This window comes from Schistocerca nitens, chromosome 10 (genome assembly GCF_023898315.1).
Source record: "Schistocerca nitens isolate TAMUIC-IGC-003100 chromosome 10, iqSchNite1.1, whole genome shotgun sequence".
Taxonomy (NCBI): Eukaryota; Metazoa; Arthropoda; class Insecta; order Orthoptera; family Acrididae; genus Schistocerca; species Schistocerca nitens.
In genome coordinates this window covers 675,243-701,895 of record NC_064623.1, presented here as the reverse complement: position 1 = coordinate 701,895, position 26,653 = coordinate 675,243, and positions in this window count along the sequence as shown.

Sequence of the window (26,653 nt, the reverse complement as noted above, 5' to 3'; positions counted from 1 at the left end):
CTGTGTTCTGCATATCTATATAGCTGCTTGGCTGTCATCCACTACTGTAGGCCGGCCAATCACGTTCTTCCGGCAGGGAGTACCGCGTGGGTATTGGTGGGGGCAGGGGCTGCGGCGCCGCCCAGTATCTAAACCAGGTGGCTACCCAATCTGTCTGTGGATGCCACTGCCTTCAGATCAGAGTGTTCCTGATGTATTTTGTCAATTGTGGGATTCCAAGCTGCACTGAGCTGAAAACCGCTACCCCTGTTTACTAAATTGTTGTGCAGTCGTACGTCCACTGCCTCTTTGAAGATCGAGCCCCAGAAACTGTTGGTGCTGCACAGCTTCTTCGAAAGTGTGTCCCTTGATAATGCTATGTTTTGCTACCGCAGACTTGTTTGTCTGTCCTAGTCATACATTTCTGATGTATCATTGTATCATTGTATCAACCCGATATATTCCATCCCACATTCACACTCAATACTGTAAATGCGCAGTGTCTGCAACCCAAGCTGGTCTTTGGTTGAGCCAAGAATATCTTTGACTTTTGTGGTGCACAAAAGATGGCTGTTATTTCGTGCTTCTTTAATACTTTTATGATCTCGGCTGTTGGCAGTCCAGCAAACGGCAGAAACGCCACACGTTTTGCTTCGTCTTCTTCTTGTTTCTCCTCCCGCCTCTTGTCTGCACGCAAGGTGTATCTTATTTGTGTCTCAGTGTAGCTCTTAAAGAAGGTTTCCTGCAGATGTGCTAACTCATGCGGCAAACTCTCGCTGTCGCAGATCGACCAGGTTCTTTGTACTAAGGTGTTCATTACTGTGTTACATTTTGCTGGATGGTGGCAACTCCAAGCATTGAGACATAAGTCCATGTGCATCTTCTTCCTGTAGACCAAATGTCCCAATGTACTGTCCGGATTTTTCCTGATCAAAATATCCAAGAAGGGAAGGCAACCATTCTCTTCTACCTCCATGCTAAATTTGATGCTATCATTTACATAATTGAGATGGTGTAGGAACTCCTATAGTTTTTTCTTGCAATGGGGCCACACTACAAAAGTGTCATCTACGTATCTGTAGAACACCTTTGGTTTATGGCAGATGGTGTTCAATGCCACATTTTCAAAGTGCTCCATGCACAAGTTGGCATACCTGGGGCCAGGGGGGGAACCCATGGCAACACCATCTGTTTGTTGATAGAATTTCCCACCACATTTGAAGTACATTGTGGTTAACACAAGATAAAAGAGTCTAAGTGTGTCCTCATCGAAGTGATCTTCGAGTAGAGCTAAGGAATCATCCAGAGGCACACGGGTGAAAACAGAAGTGACATCAAAACCAGCTAGTAGATCCTTCTCATCCAGGGATAACCCTTGGAGTACCTTAACAAATTCGGTCGAGTTCTTGACATGGGGAGGGCAATGACCCACGAGTGGTTTTAACAGGTGTGCTAGGTGCTTGGCTACACCATACATCAGAGAATTTATGGTGTTCAATATAGGATGTAGTGGGACATTCTCCTTATGGAACTTTGAGAGGGCATACTGTTGTGGTGGAGCCGGTGCCCGAGGGTAAAGCTTCCTGATGGTGTTTCTGTCAAGTCCACAGCTATTGAGAAGATTGATGGTCTTGCCTGTAACAGAAGCAATTGTGTCTTTCCCCACTTCTTTGTATGCTGGATCTTGTAGTAAGATGTAGATCTTCTACCAGTAATCTTCTGACTTCAGTAGGAATGTCGCATTCCTTTTGTCTGCTGCCTAGACCGCTATACCCTTGTCATCGCGTAGGTTCATCAGTGCCTTGTGCTCTTCTGCTGTAATGTTGTTCTTAGGCATTCTTGATTTCTCGAGTACCCTGCTGGTCTCCCTCCTCACTTCCTCGGCTGATCTCAGCGGGAGTCCACATGTGGCTTGCTCGACATATAGATATACAGAACAAAGCATCCCGACACTTCACCAGAAAATGATGGGTATGAAACTCATTGAAACATTGCAACAAGACAACGCCACCACTCGGCTGATAACGCAAGAAGAATGCATCAGTGGAATACGCCAAGAAAGACTGCAATCGCATAAATATGCTTTGTTTAGGAATGTCCTTCCTTTGCCTTATATTTTACATATTCATATCCCAATGTTCACTAAGAAGAAAATATTTCTCTCCTTGAAGCAGGGAAATTACATTGTATGTCTGCAATAATTTTTTTTTTTCCATCAACTGGGTTTTTGGTGGAAGGGAACCACCAAATCCAGCATAATGCCTATGGGAGTGACTAGGAAAATCTTTCTTTTGGTATATCTTTAAAATGAGACACCACATGTACAATATTAACCAACAGATATTCCGAACTTGTAAATCTTCTTAATTAGGTATGTCCTTCCATTGCTTTATATTGTTATAAGTCGTATCAGTATGTTCACAAAGAAAAATTTATTTGCTTGACATTATGTAGTAAATCTATCTATCCTCACAGAAGCGAGATTACATTGCATGGGTGCAATGTTTATTATACCATAGAATGGGATTTTGGTGAAAGGGAACCACCACATCCAGCATACTGAACACGGGAGATACTGGGAAAGTCTTCTTTTTTTGGTATGTCCTTCTTTTGAATTATAATCATATCAGTTATATTCATCAAGTTCACAGTGGAATAATTTATTTGAATTGTGAAATGTGGGAAGGTTTTGTTCTTTACAGCAGAATTATCATGTTGTGTGGCAACAAAGTTTATTCTCCATTCAATGTGTTTTCGGTTCAAATAAGACATAATGTGCACCTTACCAACTAACAGATTCTAGGATCTTAATAAATACATTTTTAGGTATGTCTTTCATTTACTTTATATGTTTAAAAATCATGTCAGAATGGTCACTAAGAACAGTCAATGTACATTACAAAATGTAGTAAATCTTACTTTCCTCACAACAGGGAGATTCCACTGTACTGGTGCAATGTTTATTTTCCCATCGTCTGGCAATCTGGTGGAAGGGAACCAAAATATGCAGCATACTGGCTACGGGAGATACTAGAAAGCCTTCTTTCTTTTGGTGTGTCCTATTAAATGTTGTTCTTCTCAGATATATTTTTCAAGTTCACAGTTGAATAGTTCATCGAATTGCAAAATGTTGTAATGTTTTATTTCTTTATAGCAGGGTGATGTGCTTGCTTTGCTACAAATATTGTTCTCCATTCAATAATGTTTTATGCAAGTGAGACATGGTGTGCACCTTACCATCTTACAGACCTTCGGATCTTAATAAATATACTTTTTAGGTATGTCATTCATTTACTTTATATATTTATAAATCATATCACAATGGTCATTAAGGACAATCAATGTATATTACAATATGTAGTAAATCTTTATTTCCTCACAGTAGGGAGATTCCATTCGACGGGTGCAATGTTCATTTTCCCATCGACTTGCAACCTGGTGGAAGGGAAACACCACAACCAGCATAATGGGTGTGGGAGATACTAGCTACCCTTCTTTCTTTTGGTATATCCTTCTTTAAAATTCAATTCTTTTCTGATATATCTCTCAAATTCACAGTTTACTAGTTTTTTCGAATTACCAATTGTAGTAAAGTTTTTTTTTCTTTACAGCAATGTGATGTGGTTGTTTAGTACAATTGAGACATAACATGCTCCTTACAAAGTTACAGATTTCTGATCTTAATAAATATACTTTTTTAGATGTTCTTCATTTACTTTATATATTTGTTACACATATAAAAGGATCACTAAGAAGGATTAATGTACACTACAGTATGTAGTAAATCTTGATTTTTCTCACAGCAGCGAGCTTCCATTGTACAGGTGCAATGTTTATTTCTCGATCTACTGCGAATCTGGTGGAAGGGAACCATCACAATCAGCATAATGAGTGTGGGAGATACTAGCTAGCCTTCTTTCTTTTGGTATGTCCTTTTTTTAAATTTTATTCTTATCAGATATATTTCTTAAGTTCACAGTTTACTAGTTTATTGTAATTGCAAAATGTAGTAAGTTTTGTTCTATACAGCAGGCTGATGTTGTTGTGTAGCTACAAAGATTACTCTCCATTCAATGTGTTTTTGGTGAAAATGAGACACAATGTGCACCTTACCAAATAACAGATCTTCTGATCTTAATAAATATACCTTTTTAAGTTGTTGTATTGTTGTTGTTTTTGTTGTGGTCTTCAGTCCTGAGACTGGTTTGATACAGCTCACCATGCTACTCTATACTGTGCAAGCTTCTTCATCTCCCAGTACTTACTGCAACCTACATCCTTCTGAATCAGCTTAGTGTATTTATCTCTTGGTCTCCCTCTACGATTTTTACCCTCTTCCATTTCCATAATATTGTCCTCAAGTATATCGCCCTTGTATAGATCCTCTATATACTTCCACCTTTCTGCTTTCCCTTCTTTGCTTAAGACTGGGTTTCCATCTGAGCTCTTGATATTCATACAAGTGGCTCTCTTTTCTCCAAAGGTGTCTTTAATTTTCCTGTAACCAGTATCTATCTTACCCCTAGTGAGATAAGCCTCTACATCCTTACATTTGTCCTCTAGCCATCCCTGCTTAGCCATTTTGCACTTCCTGTCGGTCTCATTTTTGAGACGTTTCTATTCCTTTTTGCCTGCTTCACTTACTGCATTTTTTTACTTTCTCCTTTCATCAATTAGATTCAGTATCGCTTCTGTTACCCAGGGATTTCTACTAGCCCTCATCTTTTTACCTACTTGATCCTCTGCTGCCTTCACTACTTCATCCCTCAGAGCTACCCATTCTTCATCTACTGTATTTCTTTCCCCCATTTGTGACAATTGTTCCCTTATGCTCTCCCTGAAACTGTACAACCTCTGGTTTAGTCAGTTTATCTCACCTTAAATGCCCACCTTTTTGCAGTTTCTTCAGTTTTAATCTACAGTTCATAACTAACAGATTGTGGTCAGAGTCCACATCTGCCCCTGGAAATGTCTTACAATTTAAAACCTGGTTCCTAAAACTCTGTCTTACCATTATATAATCTATCTGAAACCTTCTAGTATCTCCAGGATTCTTCCATGTATACAACCTTCTTTAATGATTCTTGAACTGAGTGTTAGCTATGATTAAGTTATGCTCTGTGCAAAATTCTACCAGACGGCTTCCACTTTCATTTCTCACCCCCAATCCATATTCACCCACTATGTTTCCTTCTCTCCCTTTCCCTACTGTCGAATTCCAATCATCCATGACTATTAAATTTTCGTCCCTTCACTACCTGAATAATATCTTTTATCTCATTATAGATTTCATCAATTTCTTCATCATCTGCAGAGCTAGTTGGCATATGAACTTGTACTACCGTAGTAGGCATGGACTTCGTGTCTATCTTGGCCACAAAAATGCGTTCACTCTGCTGTTTGTAGTAGCTTACCCGCACTCCTATTTTTTTTATTCATTAGTAAACCTACCCCTGCATTACCACTATTTGATTTTGTATTTACAAACCTGTATTCATCTGACCAAAAGTCTTGTTCCTCCTGCCACCGAACTTCACTGATTCCCACTGTATCTAACTTTAACCTATCCATTTCCCTCTTTAAATTTTCTAACCTATCTGCCTGGTTAAGGGATCTGACATTCCACGTTCCGATCCGTAGAACGCCAGTTTTCTTTCTCCTGATAATGACGTCCTCTTGAGTAGTCCCCATTTGGATGTCTAAATGGGGACTATTTTACCTCCGGAATATTTCACCCAGGAGGACGCCATCATCATTTAACCATACAGTACAGCTGCATGCCCTCAGGAAAAATTATGGCTGTAGTTTCCCCTTGCTTTCAGCCATTTGCAGTACCAGAACAGCAAGGCCATTTTGGTTAGTGTTACAAGGCCAGATCAGTCGATCATCCAGACTGTTGCCCCTGCAACTACTGAAAAGTCTGCTGCCCCTCTTCAGGAACCACATGTATGTCTGGCCTCTCAACATATACCCTTCCGTTGTGGTTGCACCTACACCTACACCTATCTGTATCACTGAGGCATGCAGGCCTCCCCACTAACGGCTAGGTCCATGGTTCATGAAGGGGGGGGGCCGGGGGGGGGGGGGAGGGACTAGTATGTCCTTCATTTATTCTATATATTTACAAACCATATCAAAATGATTTACTAGGAACAATCAATGTACATTTCAATATGTAGTAAAGCTTTATTTCCTTACAGCAGGGAGATTCCATTGTACAGATGCGATGTTTATTTTCCCATCAACTGGGAATCTTAGATTAGATTAGTTTTTCGATCCATAGATCCATGCTGAGGAGATCCTCATGGATGTGGATCATGTCAAATATTTTTTATATTTTTTTATTTTATTTAAAGCTGAAATAACAATACTAATAGTGTGAGTATATACAAAACATCATTTGTTTCTATTAAAAAATTTGTCAATGCAGTTGAAAGAGTTGGCCACTAGTAAGTCTTTCAGGCTCATTTTAAACTGATCCTTATTTGTAACTAAATTTTTTATTTTTGATGGCAAATTATTGAACATGAGTGTTCCTGAGTAGTGGACCCCTTTTTGTACTAAAGTAAGTGATTTTAAGACTTTGTGCAGATCATTTTTGTTTTTGGTATTGTATGTATGAACTGAGCTGTTTGTTGGAAAAAGAGATAAATTATTTAAGACACATTTCATTAAAGAGTAAATATACAGAGAGGCAGTAGCCTTTGACAAATCACAGAAAATACCTGCATCTCATAATTTGCTATTTAATGAATTAAGTACATTTTCACTGTAGGTGTAAATAGCCTTCTCGATTTCATAACCCTTCAGAAATCCAAAGTGTGTTCTTGATTATATGTTGTTTGTGGTCAGATGGTTGAGAAGCTGCCTATACATTACTTTTTCTAAAATTTTTGAGAATGCTGGCAAAAGTGAAATCAGTCTGTAGTTTGATGGTATCTCCTTATCCCCACTCTTGAATAGAGGCTTAAAATCTACATATTTTAGCCAATCAGGAAATGTCCCAGTTATAATAGACTGGTTACACAACTAACTTCGAATTGTACTAAACTCACAAGAACATGCCTTAATTAACTTTGTTGATATGAATAGATTATAATTTCCTGCAGGTGCTTGGTAAATAGTCACTATTATATAGGATCTGTTATGGTACTCTACATCTGTTGCACATGCTTCTAGATGCTGCTCTAAACAGAATTTATTAATGTCATTATTCTTGAATTTATGGCAGTTTTTAATGAATGTGGCAACTCCTACTCCATCCATATCTACTCTGCAGAAGTAGGAAGCTAGCATAAATCCTGAAATCTGGTGGAAGGTAACCACCACTTGCAGCGTACTGAATATGTGAGATACTAGAAAGCCTTCATCCTTTTCGTTTGCCCTCTTTTTAAATTTTATTCTTATCAGATATATTTCTCAAGTTCACAGTTTAATAGTTAATTCGAATTGCGAAATGTAGTAAAGTTTTGTTTCTTTACAGCAGGGTGATGTGGTTGTGTGGCTACAAAGGTTACTCTCCATTCAATGTGTTTTGGTTGCAAATGACCCTCAACGTGCACCTACCAACTAACAGATCTTCGAATTGTAATAAATATAGTTTTTTTAAGAATTTCCTTCATTTACTTTATATATTGACATATCATATCAAAATGGCCACAAAGAACAATCAATGTACATTACAATATGTAGTAAATCTTTATTTTCTCACAGCAGGGAGATTCCATTGTACGGCTGATATGTTTATTTTTCCATCAACTGGGAATCTGGTGGAAAGGAACCACCACATGCAGCATTCGGTCTATGGGAGGTACTAGAAAGCCTTCCTTCTTTTGGTGTGTCCTTATTTTAAATTTTATTCTAATCTGATATATATCTCAAGTTCGCAGTTGAATGATTTATTCGGGTTGCGAAATGTAGTAAAGTTTTTGTTCCTTACAGCGGGTTTTATGTGATTGAGTTAGTACAAAAATTATTCTCCATTCAATGCGTTTTTTGTGCAAATGTGCCACATAGTTGTAATGGACTACTGAAACTATCGATACAATCCACTGGCGAGCTACGCGTTGCTGTGAATCGACATGAAAGAACAATTATATATAAAATTACAGTGAAGTTTAATTACGTCAACATAGACAGAAATATTATCGCTCTATTATAAAAACTAATAATTTTCAGGACAATAATATTATGTATTGCTGCAGAACTATTTGAGAACTCTATTCAATTTTCGTACTGTTTTCATAAGTGTATAAGTGTGATGTAAAAAATATGTATGCTCAATTCATGTTGGCACACCTGCGCACTGTGCAAGGTCGTGGATTGTTGAGGCAGAAACAGTTACGTTATATAAGCAGTATCAGTCACGTAGCATACTTGAAACCCAAGGACCCATTGTAGAAACAATTACATCAAATCCAGAAGTTACCCCTAGACAACGAGTATTCATGGTGAGGTAATTAAATTATTTCATGTTCGTACTGTGAAGTTACCTTCTCTTTGTCAAATATTAAGTCTCTTATGCTCTGTTAATAGAGTGAACAGACTGACGGGGACTTGTGGTCCGAAACCAGGAAGACCTCACAGGTTTTTAAACACGTGTCATAATTTGATATAAAATAATTGATGATGTTTAATATTTGTTCCCCGGACGAGAGAGGTACAATTCATATGGGAACACACTGTCCGGGATTCAAATTGCATTGTTCGAACTGAGACTTGTTCCATGTTCACAGATAACAATAGGTACAGTAACAGTAAATCTGCCAATAAAGAGGAAGAGGAAAAGGAATCCAATAAAGAAGGCAAATAACATATATTAAAGTACGGAAACAATTAAGCAACAACAAAATTAGGCCTACACTTTATACGGCGGACGCAAGACCACGCGGAAAACAAGGTAAGTGCATATATTAATTTGTTCATATTGTTGACTTTTTTAGACGTATTTTGTGGGTTAATAAGTTTAAAAATTTCTTGCTTTAAAATGACGATAACGGAGGATATTACAAACAATCTTGTCACGGGTGGGGGGGGGGGGGGGGAGGCAAATTCGAATGCAAGTGGCGAGGTTAGTACCAGTACAGGAATGGAGAATACATTATCAAAAAATGTCGTTGAAGAATTAGGTACATCCACGATGTTGCCATTACCTTTAAAACAAAATTCTGAATTGAAGAACGTAATTGAAAATAAAGTGTCTCGAATTGTTAGGAAATGCAAATTGTGTAGTAGAAAAACTTTTGAAAGAAAATAGCCAAGTGGCTCAGAAATTCTAAAAAGTAAGTGAAGGTATCAGATCTGACATGGAATTAATGAAAATCAATTTAGAAGAACGTGCAAATAAGATTGAGGATAGGGTGTGGACGTAGAAGATACGCTCAATAAAGTCAAACTAACAATCAAACGGGAAGCGGAAGAAACCGCGAAAAATTTCGAAGTATTTGCAAATGAAAGGAAAATTAAATAGGGGGGAAATGATTACCGGAATTGAGTTGCATATGAAAAATTTCTTAACTTACAGAGGAGGAAATGGTTACCAGAATTGATTTGCATACGAAAACTTTCTATGGCAAATTGTCAATGCTTGAAAACAATGTTGTGCAAAAAGTAAAGACTGTTGGGAATGATGTAGTGTTGTAACGCCGTAATTAAAGACAATGAGCATGAGGTAGTACGATTACAGAAACAACTGAGATTCGGGACAATTTAGCCATGAAATCGGTGGCGACTTCATTTAACGGATTTTGGCCAGGTGGTGTGCGTAATTTTCCAGCGGTCGGAAAATTACACCCGGTTGACTTAATAATGAATTGTAGTGACAATTTTCGTATGAAATGAAAGAATGGAAATTATCGAAGTAATTATAATAGAAACAATCAAAATTATCAGCAAAATCGACATGGTAACTGTCAGGGAAATTCCAATACTCAAGACAAGGGCAACTGGAGACGAAATGAGAACAGGGCAAGAAATAATTATGGGTGAAACGGGAATAGACAATGGGAAAAATCAGAGAGAAGACAAGATGGGATTTTGCAAGGGCGGTTAAACTATGAGCCATCCCGATGAGGACCTGTCAGTTTGGGACGAACAGATATAACTTCAGAAATCAGGCTATTAGAAACCAAAGTAGGTATATTCATACTAATTACGGAAGAAGACAGGTGATTATACAAGTAGGGCACCGGATGTTGTAAGAGACCAATTGATAAACAATTCTGGCAGCAAATAAGTGATAGGGGGACAAGCAAAGATAATTGTAGACACATTAGTAATAGGAATCAGTGGGGATGTAATGAAGAATTTGTTTATGGAGAAAGAAAATGATATATGATGTGGGGGGGCTGTTGCTATGTTAATAATACTAATGACACCTATGATACTTACGGAATTAATGTATTGTGATAAAATTGTAGTAAATTGTGATCTGAATTATGTGGAGCCTTCTGCGAGTGAGAATTAGAAAAAAAGTACTGAATAATAGAGTTGTAGAATTGAAGGAAGGAGATTGTGTTCATGATGTGGGAGATAATGTTTGATAATGTTGAAGTGGTTGATGGTAGGGAAGTTGAGTCATGTGTTGAGGTATTGAAGGATTCTGAGGAAGAGGGTGTTGATGGTTGAGAAGTAGGTGCTTCTTTTTATTGAAATTCGTATCAGTTTCATTCATTATATTCACAGTGGAATAATTTATTTAAATTGCGGAATGTGGTTAAGTATTTGTGGTTTACAGCAGTGTCATCTGGTTGAATGGCCACAAAGCAGATTCTCCATTCAAAGGGCTTTTGGTGCAGATGGGATACCACATGCACCTTACTAAATAACGGATATTCGGAATTTGATAGATCTTGTTTAGGTATCTCTTTCATTTGGTTTATATTTTTAAAACTCTTATTCCAATGGTCACTAAAAATTATCAATGTGCTCCACTAATTGTGGTACACGTTTCCTTCCTCTCAGCAGGTAGATTCCGTCTCATGAGTGCTATGTTTGTTCTACCATCGAGTGTGATTTTGTTGGATGCGAAGCACCACTCCTATCATTCTGACTATTTGACTTATTAGGAAAGTGATCTTTCTTTTGCTCAGTGCTTCTTTTGATTGATACCCTTATGCTTATATTCATTAATTTAACAGTGGAGTAATTTATTTGAATAGCGAAATGTGGTTAAGTATTTGTTGTGTACAGCAGGGTCATCTGGTTGAATGGCCACAAAGCAGATTCTCCATTCAATGGGTTTTTGGTGCATTGGGATACCACATGCACCTTACTAAATAACGTATGTTTGGAATTTGATAAATCTTCTTGTTTAGGTATCCCTTTCATTTGCTTTAAATTTTTTAAAATTTCATTCCAGTGGTCACTAAAAATAATCAATGTGCTCCACTAATTGTGGTACACGTTTCCTTCCTCTCAGCAGGTAGATTCCGTTTCATGAGTGCTATGTTTGTTCTACCATCGAGTGTGATTTTGTTGGGTGCGAAGCACCACTCCTATCATTCTGACTATTTGACTTATTAGGAAAGTGATCTTTCTTTTGCTCGGTGCTTCTTTTGATTGATACCCTTATGCTTATATTCATTAATTTAACAGTGGAGTAATTTATTTGAATAGCGAAATGTGGTTAAGTAATTGTTGTGTACAGCAGGTTCATCTGGTTGAATGGCCACAAAGCAGATTCTCCATTCAATGGGTTTTTGGTACATTGGGATACCACATGCACCTTACTAAATAACGTATGTTCGGAATTTGATAAATCTTCTTGTTTAGGTATCCCTTTCATTTGCTTTAAATTTTTTAAAATTTCATTCCAGTGGTCACTAAAAATAATCAATGTGCTCCACTAATTGTGGTACACGTTTCCTTCCTCTCAGCAGGTAGATTCCGTTTCATGAGTGCTATGTTTGTTCTACCATCGAGTGTGATTTTGTTGGATGCGAAGCACCACTCCTATCATTCTGACTATTTGACTTATTAGGAAAGTGATCTTTCTTTTGCTCAGTGCTTCTTTTGATTGATACCCTTATGCTTATATTCATTAATTTAACAGTGGAGTAATTTATTTGAATAGCGAAATGTGGTTAAGTATTTGTTGTGTACAGCAGGGTCATCTGGTTGAATGGCCACAAAGCAGATTCTCCATTCAATGGGTTTTTGGTGCATTGGGATACCACATGCACCTTACTAAATAACGTATGTTCGGAATTTGATAAATCTTCTTGTTTAGGTATCCCTTTCATTTGCTTTAAATTTTTTAAAATTTCATTCCAGTGGTCACTAAAAATAATCAATGTGCTCCACTAATTGTGGTACACGTTTCCTTCCTCTCAGCAGGTAGATTCCGTTTCATGAGTGCTATGTTTGTTCTACCATCGAGTGTGATTTTGTTGGGTGCGAAGCACCACTCCTATCATTCTGACTATTTGACTTATTAGGAAAGTGATCTTTCTTTTGCTCGGTGCTTCTTTTGATTGATACCCTTATGCTTATATTCATTAATTTAACAGTGGAGTAATTTATTTGAATAGCGAAATGTGGTTAAGTATTTGTTGTGTACAGCAGGGTCATCTGGTTGAATGGCCACAAAGCAGATTCTCCATTCAATGGGTTTTTGGTGCATTGGGATACCACATGCACCTTACTAAATAACGTATGTTCGGAATTTGATAAATCTTCTTGTTTAGGTATCCCTTTCATTTGCTTTAAATTTTTTAAAATTTCATTCCAGTGGTCACTAAAAATAATCAATGTGCTCCACTAATTGTGGTACACGTTTCCTTCCTCTCAGCAGGTAGATTCCGTTTCATGAGTGCTATGTTTGTTCTACCATCGAGTGTGATTTTGTTGGATGCGAAGCACCACTCCTATCATTCTGACTATTTGACTTATTAGGAAAGTGATCTTTCTTTTGCTCGGTGCTTCTTTTGATTGATACCCTTATGCTTATATTCATTAATTTAACAGTGGAGTAATTTATTTGAATAGCGAAATGTGGTTAAGTATTTGTTGTGTACAGCAGGGTCATCTGGTTGAATGGCCACAAAGCAGATTCTCCATTCAATGGGTTTTTGGTGCATTGGGATACCACATGCACCTTACTAAATAACGTATGTTCGGAATTTGATAAATCTTCTTGTTTAGGTATCCCTTTCATTTGCTTTAAATTTTTTAAAATTTCATTCCAGTGGTCACTAAAAATAATCAATGTGCTCCACTAATTGTGGTACACGTTTCCTTCCTCTCAGCAGGTAGATTCCGTTTCATGAGTGCTATGTTTGTTCTACCATCGAGTGTGATTTTGTTGGGTGCGAAGCACCACTCCTATCATTCTGACTATTTGACTTATTAGGAAAGTGATCTTTCTTTTGCTCGGTGCTTCTTTTGATTGATACCCTTATGCTTATATTCATTAATTTAACAGTGGAGTAATTAATTTGAATAGCGAAATGTGGTTAAGTATTTGTTGTGTACAGCAGGGTCATCTGGTTGAATGGCCACAAAGCAGATTCTCCATTCAATGGGTTTTTGGAGCATTGGGATACCACATGCACCTTACTAAATAACGTGTGTTCGGAATTTGATAAATCTTCTTGTTTAGGTATCCCTTTCATTTGCTTTAAATTTTTTAAAATTTCATTCCAGTGGTCACTAAAAATAATCAATGTGCTCCACTAATTGTGGTACACGTTTCCTTCCTCTCAGCAGGTAGATTCCGTTTCATGAGTGCTATGTTTGTTCTACCATCGAGTGTGATTTTGTTGGGTGCGAAGCACCACTCCTATCATTCTGACTATTTGACTTATTAGGAAAGTGATCTTTCTTTTGCTCGGTGCTTCTTTTGATTGATACCCTTATGCTTATATTCATTAATTTAACAGTGGAGTAATTTATTTGAATAGCGAAATGTGGTTAAGTATTTGTTGTGTACAGCAGGGTCATCTGGTTGAATGGCCACAAAGCAGATTCTCCATTCAATGGGTTTTTGGTGCATTGGGATACCACATGCACCTTACTAAATAACGTATGTTCGGAATTTGATAAATCTTCTTGTTTAGGTATCCCTTTCATTTGCTTTAAATTTTTTAAAATTTCATTCCAGTGGTCACTAAAAATAATCAATGTGCTCCACTAATTGTGGTACACGTTTCCTTCCTCTCAGCAGGTAGATTCCGTTTCATGAGTGCTATGTTTGTTCTACCATCGAGTGTGATTTTGTTGGATGCGAAGCACCACTCCTATCATTCTGACTATTTGACTTATTAGGAAAGTGATCTTTCTTTTGCTCGGTGCTTCTTTTGATTGATACCCTTATGCTTATATTCATTAATTTAACAGTGGAGTAATTTATTTGAATAGCGAAATGTGGTTAAGTATTTGTTGTGTACAGCAGGGTCATCTGGTTGAATGGCCACAAAGCAGATTCTCCATTCAATAGGTTTTTGGTGGTGATCTTTCTTTTGCTCGGTGCTTCTTTTGATTGATACCCTTATGCTTATATTCATTAATTTAACAGTGGAGTAATTTATTTGAATAGCGAAATGTGGTTAAGTAATTGTTGTGTACAGCAGGTTCATCTGGTTGAATGGCCACAAAGCAGATTCTCCATTCAATGGGTTTTTGGTACATTGGGATACCACATGCACCTTACTAAATAACGTATGTTCGGAATTTGATAAATCTTCTTGTTTAGGTATCCCTTTCATTTGCTTTAAATTTTTTAAAATTTCATTCCAGTGGTCACTAAAAATAATCAATGTGCTCCACTAATTGTGGTACACGTTTCCTTCCTCTCAGCAGGTAGATTCCGTTTCATGAGTGCTATGTTTGTTCTACCATCGAGTGTGATTTTGTTGGATGCGAAGCACCACTCCTATCATTCTGACTATTTGACTTATTAGGAAAGTGATCTTTCTTTTGCTCAGTGCTTCTTTTGATTGATACCCTTATGCTTATATTCATTAATTTAACAGTGGAGTAATTTATTTGAATAGCGAAATGTGGTTAAGTATTTGTTGTGTACAGCAGGGTCATCTGGTTGAATGGCCACAAAGCAGATTCTCCATTCAATGGGTTTTTGGTGCATTGGGATACCACATGCACCTTACTAAATAACGTATGTTCGGAATTTGATAAATCTTCTTGTTTAGGTATCCCTTTCATTTGCTTTAAATTTTTTAAAATTTCATTCCAGTGGTCACTAAAAATAATCAATGTGCTCCACTAATTGTGGTACACGTTTCCTTCCTCTCAGCAGGTAGATTCCGTTTCATGAGTGCTATGTTTGTTCTACCATCGAGTGTGATTTTGTTGGGTGCGAAGCACCACTCCTATCATTCTGACTATTTGACTTATTAGGAAAGTGATCTTTCTTTTGCTCGGTGCTTCTTTTGATTGATACCCTTATGCTTATATTCATTAATTTAACAGTGGAGTAATTTATTTGAATAGCGAAATGTCGTTAAGTATTTGTTGTGTACAGCAGGGTCATCTGGTTGAATGGCCACAAAGCAGATTCTCCATTCAATGGGTTTTTGGTGCATTGGGATACCACATGCACCTTACTAAATAACGTATGTTCGGAATTTGATAAATCTTCTTGTTTAGGTATCCCTTTCATTTGCTTTAAATTTTTTAAAATTTCATTCCAGTGGTCACTAAAAATAATCAATGTGCTCCACTAATTGTGGTACACGTTTCCTTCCTCTCAGCAGGTAGATTCCGTTTCATGAGTGCTATGTTTGTTCTACCATCGAGTGTGATTTTGTTGGATGCGAAGCACCACTCCTATCATTCTGACTATTTGACTTATTAGGAAAGTGATCTTTCTTTTGCTCGGTGCTTCTTTTGATTGATACCCTTATGCTTATATTCATTAATTTAACAGTGGAGTAATTTATTTGAATAGCGAAATGTGGTTAAGTATTTGTTGTGTACAGCAGGGTCATCTGGTTGAATGGCCACAAAGCAGATTCTCCATTCAATGGGTTTTTGGTGCATTGGGATACCACATGCACCTTACTAAATAACGTATGTTCGGAATTTGATAAATCTTCTTGTTTAGGTATCCCTTTCATTTGCTTTAAATTTTTTAAAATTTCATTCCAGTGGTCACTAAAAATAATCAATGTGCTCCACTAATTGTGGTACACGTTTCCTTCCTCTCAGCAGGTAGATTCCGTTTCATGAGTGCTATGTTTGTTCTACCATCGAGTGTGATTTTGTTGGGTGCGAAGCACCACTCCTATCATTCTGACTATTTGACTTATTAGGAAAGTGATCTTTCTTTTGCTCGGTGCTTCTTTTGATTGATACCCTTATGCTTATATTCATTAATTTAACAGTGGAGTAATTAATTTGAATAGCGAAATGTGGTTAAGTATTTGTTGTGTACAGCAGGGTCATCTGGTTGAATGGCCACAAAGCAGATTCTCCATTCAATGGGTTTTTGGAGCATTGGGATACCACATGCACCTTACTAAATAACGTGTGTTCGGAATTTGATAAATCTTCTTGTTTAGGTATCCCTTTCATTTGCTTTAAATTTTTTAAAATTTCATTCCAGTGGTCACTAAAAATAATCAATGTGCTCCACTAATTGTGGTACACGTTTCCTTCCTCTCAGCAGGTAGATTCCGTTTCATGAGTGCTATGTTTGTTCTACCATCGAGTGTGATTTTGTTGGGTGCGAAGCACCACTCCTATCATTCTGACTATTTGACTTATTAGGAAAGTGATCTTTCTTTTGCTCGGTGCTTCTTTTGATTGATACCCTTATGCTTATATTCATTAATTTAACAGTGGAGTAATTTATTTGAATAGCGAAATGTGGTTAAGTATTTGTTGTGTACAGCAGGGTCATCTGGTTGAATGGCCACAAAGCAGATTCTCCATTCAATGGGTTTTTGGTGCATTGGGATACCACATGCACCTTACTAAATAACGTATGTTCGGAATTTGATAAATCTTCTTGTTTAGGTATCCCTTTCATTTGCTTTAAATTTTTTAAAATTTCATTCCAGTGGTCACTAAAAATAATCAATGTGCTCCACTAATTGTGGTACACGTTTCCTTCCTCTCAGCAGGTAGATTCCGTTTCATGAGTGCTATGTTTGTTCTACCATCGAGTGTGATTTTGTTGGATGCGAAGCACCACTCCTATCATTCTGACTATTTGACTTATTAGGAAAGTGATCTTTCTTTTGCTCGGTGCTTCTTTTGATTGATACCCTTATGCTTATATTCATTAATTTAACAGTGGAGTAATTTATTTGAATAGCGAAATGTGGTTAAGTATTTGTTGTGTACAGCAGGGTCATCTGGTTGAATGGCCACAAAGCAGATTCTCCATTCAATAGGTTTTTGGTGCATTGGGATACCACATGCACCTTACTAAATAACGTATGTTCGGAATTTGATAAATCTTCTTGTTTAGGTATCCCTTTCATTTGCTTTAAATTTTTTAAAATTTCATTCCAGTGGTCACTAAAAATAATCAATGTGCTCCACTAATTGTGGTACACGTTTCCTTCCTCTCAGCAGGTAGATTCCGTTTCATGAGTGCTATGTTTGTTCTACCATCGAGTGTGATTTTGTTGGGTGCGAAGCACCACTCCTATCATTCTGACTATTTGACTTATTAGGAAAGTGATCTTTCTTTTGCTCGGTGCTTCTTTTGATTGATACCCTTATGCTTATATTCATTAATTTAACAGTGGAGTAATTTATTTGAATAGCGAAATGTGGTTAAGTATTTGTTGTGTACAGCAGGGTCATCTGGTTGAATGGCCACAAAGCAGATTCTCCATTCAATAGGTTTTTGGTGCATTGGGATACCACATGCACCTTACTAAATAACGTATGTTCGGAATTTGATAAATCTTCTTGTTTAGGTATCCCTTTCATTTGCTTTAAATTTTTTAAAATTTCATTCCAGTGGTCACTAAAAATAATCAATGTGCTCCACTAATTGTGGTACATGTTTCCTTCCTCTCAGCAGGTAGATTCCGTTTCATGAGTGCTATGTTTGTTCTACCATCGAGTGTGATTTTGTTGGGTGCGAAGCACCACTCCTATCATTCTGACTATTTGACTTATTAGGAAAGTGATCTTTCTTTTGCTCGGTGCTTCTTTTGATTGATACCCTTATGCTTATATTCATTAATTTAACAGTGGAGTAATTTATTTGAATAGCGAAATGTGGTTAAGTATTTGTTGTGTACAGCAGGGTCATCTGGTTGAATGGCCACAAAGCAGATTCTCCATTCAATGGGTTTTTGGTGCATTGGGATACCACATGCACCTTACTAAATAACGTATGTTCGGAATTTGATAAATCTTCTTGTTTAGGTATCCCTTTCATTTGCTTTAAATTTTTTAAAATTTCATTCCAGTGGTCACTAAAAATAATCAATGTGCTCCACTAATTGTGGTACACGTTTCCTTCCTCTCAGCAGGTAGATTCCGTTTCATGAGTGCTATGTTTGTTCTACCATCGAGTGTGATTTTGTTGGGTGCGAAGCACCACTCCTATCATTCTGACTATTTGACTTATTAGGAAAGTGATCTTTCTTTTGCTCGGTGCTTCTTTTGATTGATACCCTTATGCTTATATTCATTAATTTAACAGTGGAGTAATTTATTTGAATAGCGAAATGTGGTTAAGTATTTGTTGTGTACAGCAGGGTCATCTGGTTGAATGGCCACAAAGCAGATTCTCCATTCAATGGGTTTTTGGTGCATTGGGATACCACATGCACCTTACTAAATAACGTGTGTTCGGAATTTGATAAATCTTCTTGTTTAGGTATCCCTTTCATTTGCTTTAAATTTTTTAAAATTTCATTCCAGTGGTCACTAAAAATAATCAATGTGCTCCACTAATTGTGGTACACGTTTCCTTCCTCTCAGCAGGTAGATTCCGTTTCATGAGTGCTATGTTTGTTCTACCATCGAGTGTGATTTTGTTGGGTGCGAAGCACCACACCTATCATTCTGACTATTTGACTTATTAGGAAAGTGATCTTTCTTTTGCTCGGTGCTTCTTTTGATTGATACCCTTATGCTTATATTCATTAATTTAACAGTGGAGTAATTTATTTGAATAGCGAAATGTGGTTAAGTATTTGTTGTGTACAGCAGGGTCATCTGGTTGAATGGCCACAAAGCAGATTCTCCATTCAATGGGTTTTTGGTGCATTGGGATACCACATGCACCTTACTAAATAACGTATGTTCGGAATTTGATAAATCTTCTTGTTTAGGTATCCCTTTCATTTGCTTTAAATTTTTTAAAATTTCATTCCAGTGGTCACTAAAAATAATCAATGTGCTCCACTAATTGTGGTACACGTTTCCTTCCTCTCAGCAGGTAGATTCCGTTTCATGAGTGCTATGTTTGTTCTACCATCGAGTGTGATTTTGTTGGATGCGAAGCACCACTCCTATCATTCTGACTATTTGACTTATTAGGAAAGTGATCTTTCTTTTGCTCAGTGCTTCTTTTGATTGATACCCTTATGCTTATATTCATTAATTTAACAGTGGAGTAATTTATTTGAATAGCGAAATGTGGTTAAGTATTTGTTGTGTACAGCAGGGTCATCTGGTTGAATGGCCACAAAGCAGATTCTCCATTCAATGGGTTTTTGGTGCATTGGGATACCACATGCACCTTACTAAATAACGTATGTTCGGAATTTGATAAATCTTCTTGTTTAGGTATCCCTTTCATTTGCTTTAAATTTTTTAAAATTTCATTCCAGTGGTCACTAAAAATAATCAATGTGCTCCACTAATTGTGGTACACGTTTCCTTCCTCTCAGCAGGTAGATTCCGTTTCATGAGTGCTATGTTTGTTCTACCATCGAGTGTGATTTTGTTGGGTGCGAAGCACCACTCCTATCATTCTGACTATTTGACTTATTAGGAAAGTGATCTTTCTTTTGCTCGGTGCTTCTTTTGATTGATACCCTTATGCTTATATTCATTAATTTAACAGTGGAGTAATTTATTTGAATAGCGAAATGTGGTTAAGTATTTGTTGTGTACAGCAGGGTCATCTGGTTGAATGGCCACAAAGCAGATTCTCCATTCAATGGGTTTTTGGTGCATTGGGATACCACATGCACCTTACTAAATAACGTATGTTCGGAATTTGATAAATCTTCTTGTTTAGGTATCCCTTTCATTTGCTTTAAATTTTTTAAAATTTCATTCCAGTGGTCACTAAAAATAATCAATGTGCTCCACTAATTGTGGTACACGTTTCCTTCCTCTCAGCAGGTAGATTCCGTTTCATGAGTGCTATGTTTGTTCTACCATCGAGTGTGATTTTGTTGGGTGCGAAGCACCACTCCTATCATTCTGACTATTTGACTTATTAGGAAAGTGATCTTTCTTTTGCTCGGTGCTTCTTTTGATTGATACCCTTATGCTTATATTCATTAATTTAACAGTGGAGTAATTTATTTGAATAGCGAAATGTGGTTAAGTATTTGTTGTGTACAGCAGGGTCATCTGGTTGAATGGCCACAAAGCAGATTCTCCATTCAATGGGTTTTTGGTGCATTGGGATACCACATGCACCTTACTAAATAACGTGTGTTCGGAATTTGATAAATCTTCTTGTTTAGGTATCCCTTTCATTTGCTTTAAATTTTTTAAAATTTCATTCCAGTGGTCACTAAAAATAATCAATGTGCTCCACTAATTGTGGTACACGTTTCCTTCCTCTCAGCAGGTAGATTCCGTTTCATGAGTGCTATGTTTGTTCTACCATCGAGTGTGATTTTGTTGGATGCGAAGCACCACTCCTATCATTCTGACTATTTGACTTATTAGGAAAGTGATCTTTCTTTTGCTCAGTGCTTCTTTTGATTGATACCCTTATGCTTATATTCATTAATTTAACAGTGGAGTAATTTATTTGAATAGCGAAATGTGGTTAAGTATTTGTTGTGTACAGCAGGGTCATCTGGTTGAATGGCCACAAAGCAGATTCTCCATTCAATGGGTTTTTGGTGCATTGGGATACCACATGCACCTTACTAAATAACGTATGTTCGGAATTTGATAAATCTTCTTGTTTAGGTATCCCTTTCATTTGCTTTAAATTTTTTAAAATTTCATTCCAGTGGTCACTAAAAATAATCAATGTGCTCCACTAATTGTGGTACACGTTTCCTTCCTCTCAGCAGGTAGATTCCGTTTCATGAGTGCTATGTTTGTTCTACCATCGAGTGTGATTTTGTTGGGTGCGAAGCACCACTCCTATCATTCTGACTATTTGACTTATTAGGAAAGTGATCTTTCTTTTGCTCGGTGCTTCTTTTGATTGATACCCTTATGCTTATATTCATTAATTTAACAGTGGAGTAATTTATTTGAATAGCGAAATGTGGTTAAGTATTTGTTGTGTACAGCAGGGTCATCTGGTTGAATGGCCACAAAGCAGATTCTCCATTCAATGGGTTTTTGGTGCATTGGGATACCACATGCACCTTACTAAATAACGTATGTTCGGAATTTGATAAATCTTCTTGTTTAGGTATCCCTTTCATTTGCTTTAAATTTTTTAAAATTTCATTCCAGTGGTCACTAAAAATAATCAATGTGCTCCACTAATTGTGGTACACGTTTCCTTCCTCTCAGCAGGTAGATTCCGTTTCATGAGTGCTATGTTTGTTCTACCATCGAGTGTGATTTTGTTGGGTGCGAAGCACCACTCCTATCATTCTGACTATTTGACTTATTAGGAAAGTGATCTTTCTTTTGCTCGGTGCTTCTTTTGATTGATACCCTTATGCTTATATTCATTAATTTAACAGTGGAGTAATTTATTTGAATAGCGAAATGTGGTTAAGTATTTGTTGTGTACAGCAGGGTCATCTGGTTGAATGGCCACAAAGCAGATTCTCCATTCAATGGGTTTTTGGTGCATTGGGATACCACATGCACCTTACTAAATAACGTATGTTCGGAATTTGATAAATCTTCTTGTTTAGGTATCCCTTTCATTTGCTTTAAATTTTTTAAAATTTCATTCCAGTGGTCACTAAAAATAATCAATGTGCTCCACTAATTGTGGTACACGTTTCCTTCCTCTCAGCAGGTAGATTCCGTTTCATGAGTGCTATGTTTGTTCTACCATCGAGTGTGATTTTGTTGGGTGCGAAGCACCACTCCTATCATTCTGACTATTTGACTTATTAGGAAAGTGATCTTTCTTTTGCTCAGTGCTTCTTTTGATTGATACCCTTATGCTTATATTCATTAATTTAACAGTGGAGTAATTTATTTGAATAGCGAAATGTGGTTAAGTATTTGTTGTGTACAGCAGGGTCATCTGGTTGAATGGCCACAAAGCAGATTCTCCATTCAATGGGTTTTTGGTGCATTGGGATACCACATGCACCTTACTAAATAACGTATGTTCGGAATTTGATAAATCTTCTTGTTTAGGTTTCCCTTTCATTTGCTTTAAATTTTTTAAAATTTCATTCCAGTGGTCACTAAAAATAATCAATGTGCTCCACTAATTGTGGTACACGTTTCCTTCCTCTCAGCAGGTAGATTCCGTTTCATGAGTGCTATGTTTGTTCTACCATCGAGTGTGATTTTGTTGGGTGCGAAGCACCACTCCTATCATTCTGACTATTTGACCTATTAGGAAAGTGATCTTTCTTTTGCTCGGTGCTTCTTTTGATTGATACCCTTATGCTTATATTCATTAATTTAACAGTGGAGTAATTTATTTGAATAGCGAAATGTGGTTAAGTATTTGTTGTGTACAGCAGGGTCATCTGGTTGAATGGCCACAAAGCAGATTCTCCATTCAATGGGTTTTTGGTGCATTGGGATACCACATGCACCTTACTAAATAACGTATGTTCGGAATTTGATAAATCTTCTTGTTTAGGTATCCCTTTCATTTGCTTTAAATTTTTTAAAATTTCATTCCAGTGGTCACTAAAAATAATCAATGTGCTCCACTAATTGTGGTACACGTTTCCTTCCTCTCAGCAGGTAGATTCCGTTTCATGAGTGCTATGTTTGTTCTACCATCGAGTGTGATTTTGTTGGGTGCGAAGCACCACTCCTATCATTCTGACTATTTGACTTATTAGGAAAGTGATCTTTCTTTTGCTCAGTGCTTCTTTTGATTGATACCCTTATGCTTATATTCATTAATTTAACAGTGGAGTAATTTATTTGAATAGCGAAATGTGGTTAAGTATTTGTTGTGTACAGCAGGGTCATCTGGTTGAATGGCCACAAAGCAGATTCTCCATTCAATGGGTTTTTGGTGCATTGGGATACCACATGCACCTTACTAAATAACGTATGTTCGGAATTTGATAAATCTTCTTGTTTAGGTATCCCTTTCATTTGCTTTAAATTTTTTAAAATTTCATTCCAGTGGTCACTAAAAATAATCAATGTGCTCCACTAATTGTGGTACACGTTTCCTTCCTCTCAGCAGGTAGATTCCGTTTCATGAGTGCTATGTTTGTTCTACCATCGAGTGTGATTTTGTTGGGTGCGAAGCACCACTCCTATCATTCTGACTATTTGACTTATTAGGAAAGTGATCTTTCTTTTGCTCGGTGCTTCTTTTGATTGATACCCTTATGCTTATATTCATTAATTTAACAGTGGAGTAATTTATTTGAATAGCGAAATGTGGTTAAGTATTTGTTGTGTACAGCAGGGTCATCTGGTTGAATGGCCACAAAGCAGATTCTCCATTCAATGGGTTTTTGGTGCATTGGGATACCACATGCACCTTACTAAATAACGTATGTTCGGAATTTGATAAATCTTCTTGTTTAGGTATCCCTTTCATTTGCTTTAAATTTTTTAAAATTTCATTCCAGTGGTCACTAAAAATAATCAATGTGCTCCACTAATTGTGGTACACGTTTCCTTCCTCTCAGCAGGTAGATTCCGTTTCATGAGTGCTATGTTTGTTCTACCATCGAGTGTGATTTTGTTGGGTGCGAAGCACCACTCCTATCATTCTGACTATTTGACTTATTAGGAAAGTGATCTTTCTTTTGCTCGGTGCTTCTTTTGATTGATACCCTTATGCTTATATTCATTAATTTAACAGTGGAGTAATTTATTTGAATAGCGAAATGTGGTTAAGTATTTGTTGTGTACAGCAGGGTCATCTGGTTGAATGGCCACAAAGCAGATTCTCCATTCAATGGGTTTTTGGTGCATTGGGATACCACATGCACCTTACTAAATAACGTATGTTCGGAATTTGATAAATCTTCTTGTTTAGGTATCCCTTTCATTTGCTTTAAATTTTTTAAAATTTCATTCCAGTGGTCACTAAAAATAATCAATGTGCTCCACTAATTGTGGTACACGTTTCCTTCCTCTCAGCAGGTAGATTCCGTTTCATGAGTGCTATGTTTGTTCTACCATCGAGTGTGATTTTGTTGGATGCGAAGCACCACTCCTATCATTCTGACTATTTGACTTATTAGGAAAGTGATCTTTCTTTTGCTCAGTGCTTCTTTTGATTGATACCCTTATGCTTATATTCATTAATTTAACAGTGGAGTAATTTATTTGAATAGCGAAATGTGGTTAAGTATTTGTTGTGTACAGCAGGGTCATCTGGTTGAATGGCCACAAAGCAGATTCTCCATTCAATGGGTTTTTGGTGCATTGGGATACCACATGCACCTTACTAAATAACGTATGTTCGGAATTTGATAAATCTTCTTGTTTAGGTATCCCTTTCATTTGCTTTAAATTTTTTAAAATTTCATTCCAGTGGTCACTAAAAATAATCAATGTGCTCCACTAATTGTGGTACACGTTTCCTTCCTCTCAGCAGGTAGATTCCGTTTCATGAGTGCTATGTTTGTTCTACCATCGAGTGTGATTTTGTTGGATGCGAAGCACCACTCCTATCATTCTGACTATTTGACTTATTAGGAAAGTGATCTTTCTTTTGCTCAGTGCTTCTTTTGATTGATACCCTTATGCTTATATTCATTAATTTAACAGTGGAGTAATTTATTTGAATAGCGAAATGTGGTTAAGTATTTGTTGTGTACAGCAGGGTCATCTGGTTGAATGGCCACAAAGCAGATTCTCCATTCAATGGGTTTTTGGTGCATTGGGATACCACATGCACCTTACTAAATAACGTATGTTCGGAATTTGATAAATCTTCTTGTTTAGGTATCCCTTTCATTTGCTTTAAATTTTTTAAAATTTCATTCCAGTGGTCACTAAAAATAATCAATGTGCTCCACTAATTGTGGTACACGTTTCCTTCCTCTCAGCAGGTAGATTCCGTTTCATGAGTGCTATGTTTGTTCTACCATCGAGTGTGATTTTGTTGGATGCGAAGCACCACTCCTATCATTCTGACTATTTGACTTATTAGGAAAGTGATCTTTCTTTTGCTCAGTGCTTCTTTTGATTGATACCCTTATGCTTATATTCATTAATTTAACAGTGGAGTAATTTATTTGAATAGCGAAATGTGGTTAAGTATTTGTTGTGTACAGCAGGGTCATCTGGTTGAATGGCCACAAAGCAGATTCTCCATTCAATGGGTTTTTGGTGCATTGGGATACCACATGCACCTTACTAAATAACGTATGTTCGGAATTTGATAAATCTTCTTGTTTAGGTATCCCTTTCATTTGCTTTAAATTTTTTAAAATTTCATTCCAGTGGTCACTAAAAATAATCAATGTGCTCCACTAATTGTGGTACACGTTTCCTTCCTCTCAGCAGGTAGATTCCGTTTCATGAGTGCTATGTTTGTTCTACCATCGAGTGTGATTTTGTTGGATGCGAAGCACCACTCCTATCATTCTGACTATTTGACTTATTAGGAAAGTGATCTTTCTTTTGCTCAGTGCTTCTTTTGATTGATACCCTTATGCTTATATTCATTAATTTAACAGTGGAGTAATTTATTTGAATAGCGAAATGTGGTTAAGTATTTGTTGTGTACAGCAGGGTCATCTGGTTGAATGGCCACAAAGCAGATTCTCCATTCAATGGGTTTTTGGTGCATTGGGATACCACATGCACCTTACTAAATAACGTATGTTCGGAATTTGATAAATCTTCTTGTTTAGGTATCCCTTTCATTTGCTTTAAATTTTTTAAAATTTCATTCCAGTGGTCACTAAAAATAATCAATGTGCTCCACTAATTGTGGTACACGTTTCCTTCCTCTCAGCAGGTAGATTCCGTTTCATGAGTGCTATGTTTGTTCTACCATCGAGTGTGATTTTGTTGGATGCGAAGCACCACTCCTATCATTCTGACTATTTGACTTATTAGGAAAGTGATCTTTCTTTTGCTCGGTGCTTCTTTTGATTGATACCCTTATGCTTATATTCATTAATTTAACAGTGGAGTAATTTATTTGAATAGCGAAATGTGGTTAAGTATTTGTTGTGTACAGCAGGGTCATCTGGTTGAATGGCCACAAAGCAGATTCTCCATTCAATGGGTTTTTGGTGCATTGGGATACCACATGCACCTTACTAAATAACGTATGTTCGGAATTTGATAAATCTTCTTGTTTAGGTATCCCTTTCATTTGCTTTAAATTTTTTAAAATTTCATTCCAGTTCTCACTAAAAATAATCAATGTGCTCCACTAATTGTGGTACACGTTTCCTTCCTC